The 5,094-nt window shown below is 44.6% G+C and overlaps 1 pseudogene across 1 annotated transcript; it reads left to right on the forward strand.

Annotated features, from left to right (window-relative positions):
• Positions 1-2,872: 2,872 nt before the first annotated feature.
• On the forward strand, positions 2,873-5,094 carry LOC143584927 (polyol transporter 5 pseudogene; annotated as a pseudogene). The gene is made up of 2 exons (XR_013144459.1): positions 2,873-3,242; positions 4,037-5,094. The product of XR_013144459.1 is annotated as a polyol transporter 5 pseudogene (transcript).

The following is a 5,094-nucleotide window of genomic DNA, read 5'->3' on the forward strand; positions in this document are numbered from 1 at the left end:
AAGTGGCTCCTGCATTCTTCAAACCAAAGGGCATTTTTGTGTAACAGAAAACACCCTTGTCAGTTCTGAAGGCAGTCTTGTCCTCATCTTGTGGTGCCATTTGAATTTGGTGATAGCCCTTATAGGCATCCAGGAAACATTTGAGCTTAAATGGCGCCACAGAGTCCACCTTCGCGTCAATGTTTGGGAGGGGGTAACAATCTTTTGGACACGCTTTGTTGAGGTCCTTGAAATCAATGCACATTCTCCATGACCCGTGGCATGCATCGGTGTTGTGCCCTGTGGACTTGTGAAACTCACAATACTTGCCACTGTTTGGTGGTCCCTTATGGAGTAATGGCTTGGGGCTTTTAAACTGGACATTCTCTGTGCTTAACACTTGCGAAGGCGTTTTGGTGAGGGGAGTCCATATTCTTGGTAGAGGTCTGTTAGGCTCTCTGCCGCCTTCCCTCTTATCACCTTCTCCGCGATTACGAATGTCTTTTTGGGGCTGGGGTGAACTTTGTTGCGCTTGCTTTTCTGCGGGAGAATAACTGGTTTGTTGCAACCTGGACCATACGGAGTTTTGTTTACCCCTCCTTTCATTGTTGCGTGGTGCTTCTATTTGATGCCCTCTATCTCTTGCTCTGTCTTGGGCAATTTGTTTTTCATTTCGCGCAAAGACTCGCGATGCTTCCATAAGCTTAGCCCAAGTGGTTGGCATGCCATCTCTGCTCACGAGAGCTCTGCGGAGTTGATCACTGCGCTCACCTTGTATAAAGGCCACGCGCAAGAGTTGTTCAGTGATACCTTCAATTGCAAGAGATTCCTGATTGAAACGAGTTATGTAGTCTTCAATGGTTTCATCATTCCTGCGCACGTAGTGCATGATGTCATCGGGGTCGCGCGTGTGTCTGCGCTGCTGTACAAAGTGAGCCTGGAACTTCTCCAATAGCTCTTCGAACCCATCAATTTGTCCTGTCGGCAAGCTTTCGAACCAGACACGCGATGCGCCCGTGAGGCAGCGAGCAAACATGTGACACCATGTTGGCATCGTCCAGCTTTCTAGGTTTCCAGTGTTGTAAAAACCTTGTAAGAAATCGTCTGGATCTGTTGTGCCATCGTACTTGCCCAAACCACTTGGCATCTTGGTTTTGTGTTGAATGGGAGCCTTCGCGATGCGCTCAGTGAATTTTGAATGCTTCACCAAGATGGCTGGCCTATATGGTGTGGTTACGTCCACTTGCCCTTTCGCTTGTGGGTTGTACGGTGTGTATAGATCCATATCGGCTTTGGCTCCAGGCGCTATGTTCATGTGCGCGCGGAGCTGTGACCCTCCTGCATGAGTATCTCGCATCTTCCTCATGCTGTGCACCTCTTCCTCATCACTAATATCAGCGTGTTCGGCGCGCGCGCCCTTTTTGTTGTTCCCTGAATGGTTTGTTTATCAAATGCGAGCCTTTGTGTTAAGTCGGCTAACTTTTTGTGTTTGACCAGCTCATTATATTTGTCCATTAAACGCCGTTGTTCGTTTATTAGCCATTCTTTAGGGTCTTGGTTTCAATTTCAGGACCCATTGGTCCCTTTTGTTTTGCACCAGTCAGATTTTGGAACGTGAGATCGTCTGGAGGAGTTTCAGTCTGGCTATGAGGTGTTGTGATGAAGGGATGGTTACTGGTGGTGCGCGCAGTATCACGCGGCGCCCTCAGAAACTGTTGTCCCTCATTAACATCCTAAAGCTCATTATCCCCCAGAACTTGATCGCTGTTTCGAATACCGGAAACCATGGTGAAGATTTTTAGAGAGAACTGATGAGATAGTGGTTTTGTTGCCGTTGTCCCACGGATGGCGCCAATGAAGAAACGTGGATCGACTTACTAGTAGACGATCAACTTTCCTCGGGTATGAGTGTGCTATATCACCGATGGTTTCCCGGAGTATGAATTCTTCCACCTACAAAACGAGCAGCACCGTGAACTTACCCCTCAGAAAGGGACAGAGGGGTCCTCTTTGGGGTAACCCTCCGATGTGAGAATAAGATATTGTAGGAGAAGATAATAATCTGAAAGTGAGTAAGGACTTAGAATATATTTTCTTGCTTACCTCCCCTTGTGGAGGTGGTGTGGTATTTATAGTGTTAGGGTTTCCAATGATTGGGCTCAGACCCAATTAGGGAATTTTTGGCCCCCTCCTATTGCTTTGCGCCACGTGTCCTTAGGACACCTGGTGCTTTTTCATTGATTATTCTCTGACCAAGGTATTTCACCTGACCCATATGCAATCACGTGGTAGCACATGGGTTTTGCTGAGTTGTCTACCTTTCATTGGCAGCTGTCAACATCAGCATATTCTTTATTCCTTAAAGGATACCTTCTGGAAGGTTGTCTGATGAGCACAATCATGGTTGTCCTTATCCTGATTTGGATAAGGGCGTGGTTGATTATGTGCATGTGTGATATGCGCCTATTCTGGGGATGCGCGAGGTCTTCTCTTTATTCTCACGCGCAGATGTTTCATGCGCATATGTGATATGCGCAAGCATATGTAATATGCGTGAGCATATGTGATATGCGCCACGCGCAGATGCGCCACACGCAGATGTGATATGCGTGAGCATATGATGCGTGAGCATATGTGATACGCGCCACACGCAGATGCGCCACGCGCAGATGTGATATGCGTGAGCATATATGATGCGTGAGCATGTGATACGCGTGAGCATATGTGATGCGTGAACATATGTGATATGCGTGAGCATATGTGATATGCGCCACGCGCATAGGTTTTGGCTTTGTGTCTTCATGACATCCTGATTTCAAGCCTCTTGTCTATATCTTGTGGGTTGACCCGCCCCGCTCGATGTTAAGGCGGGTGCATACCTCTTCATATAATAATGGCAGATTGTGGTGTGATGAGTGGCGCCCAAAAATACATCCAAAAGGATCTTGATTGTAATGACACTCAAATTGAGATCCTGGTCGGTATTATAAACCTGTACTCATTGGTCGGCGCAGCTGTCGCTGGGAGAACATCGGACTGGATTGGTCGTCGGTACACAATTGTGTTGGCAGGAGCTATTTTCTTCATTGGAGCAATCTTAATGGGGTTCGCTACTAACTACCCATTTCTCATGGTTGGCCGGTTTGTAGCTGGGATCGGTGTAGGATATGCACTTATGATAGCACCCGTGTACACAACCGAGGTTTCCCCAGCATCTGCACGCGGGTTCCTCAACTCTTTCCCTGAAGTCTTCATTAACGCTGGTAAGTCTTGTTTATGTTCGTTTGTTTATTTTAACCGAGCAAACGAATGGACATACACATTTAAATGAATGAATTTTTTTTATTTGTGTTTACCTTTTTTTTTTAATAAACAATGATGCAGTAAATGAGTGAACTTAAGCGAGTGTAAATAAACAAATATAATTGAACAAAGATAATGAATGAAAGTAGATAGCATAACGAACATAAGTAAACGAAAACAAATGAAAGTAAATGAAAACTTGTTCAAAATTTTGATTTGGGGGAAAGGTTAATGCATTTTACTAGTATAGTTAACTAATAAACGATAAATTCAAATAATTATCATTATGTAAACAAACATAAATAAACAAATAATATTTTTTTCCCATTTTATGTTCATTTCTAGTTTGTTCGGTAAAAACAAACCGAAATGAAGCCAGTAAATGAACGTAAATAAGCAAATTCAATGAAAACAATAATGAACGGATGTAGATGAATATAAGTGAGTGAACCTAAATAAAGAATCAATTTCAAAATTGATTTGAGTGATGGGTTGATACATGATGGGCCATTTAATATTGCTAATAATTAAAAACAAAAATAATAATACGTAGACGAATATAAACAAACGGGCGAAATAGACATTCATGAATGGGACATTGTGTTTATATTCCTTTTCTTAACTTAACAAACAAATTACTTTGTTTATGTTCATCCATTTATTAAAGAAACAAACTTCTCGTCAAACGGAAACATATTTTGTATTTATATATTTTTTGTTTGTACGTAATAGCATGTTTTTATTTTTTCCACAGGAGTAATGCTTGGATACGTGTCAAATTACGCCTTCTCAAAGCTTCCTACTAACTTGGGATGGCGATTCATGTTAGGAATCGGAGCCATCCCTTCGGTAGTATTAGCCGTAGGTGTCCTAGCCATGCCTGAGTCACCTCGTTGGCTCGTCATGCAAGGACGACTCGGTGGTGCCAAATTCGTCCTTGATAAAACCTCCGACAGCTTGGAAGAATCCAAGCTTCGGCTGGCTGACATCAAGGAAGCTGCATGCATCCCCGAGGATTGCAATGACGACATTGCCCAAGTACCTAAAGGTAGCCAAGGGGAGGGCGTATGGAAGGAGTTGTTGATCCACCCAACTCCAGCCGTCCGCCACATCCTATTGGCGGCCTTAGGCATCCATTTCTTCCAACAAGCGAGTGGTATAGACGCAGTAGTGTTATACAACCCGAGAATCTTTGAGAAGGCAGGGATTGTAAATGACACCCCGCAACTACTTGCAACCATAGCAGTCGGGTTCGTTAAAACAGTCTTTGTATTAGTGGCCACGTTTCTACTCGACAGAATCGGTCGACGAACACTATTGTTATCAAGCGTCACCGGCATGATCGTCTCGTTAACGACACTTAGTACCGCGTTAACCATCCTTAACCACTCTGATCACAAGGTCCCATGGGCTATAGCTCTCAGCATTGTTACAATATTATCTTTCGTGGGGTGTTTTTCGATGGGGTTGGGACCGATTCCATGGGTGTACAGCTCGGAGATCTTTCCATTACGGTTGCGGGCGCAGGGGTGTAGCATGGGGGTGGCGGTGAATAGGGTGGTGAGTGGGGTGATCGGGATGACATTTATCTCACTATACAAGGCGATATCGATTGCTGGCGCTTTCTTTTTGTTCGCGGGTATCGCGATGGTGGCAGGTGTGTTCTTCTACACCTTGTACCCAGAGACACAGGGTAGGAACCTTGAAGAAATTGAGGAACTGTTTGGGACATTTTTCCAGTGGAGGTCAAGACAAGCGGAATTGGACGGGAAGAAAGAGGCTAAGATGGTGGCCAATAAGGCACAAGATTAA

This window comes from Bidens hawaiensis, unplaced genomic scaffold (genome assembly GCF_021521415.1).
Source record: "Bidens hawaiensis isolate Kalapana, Puna unplaced genomic scaffold, B.hawaiensis_p1.1 tig00001575_1, whole genome shotgun sequence".
Classification (NCBI taxonomy): domain Eukaryota; kingdom Viridiplantae; phylum Streptophyta; class Magnoliopsida; order Asterales; family Asteraceae; genus Bidens; species Bidens hawaiensis.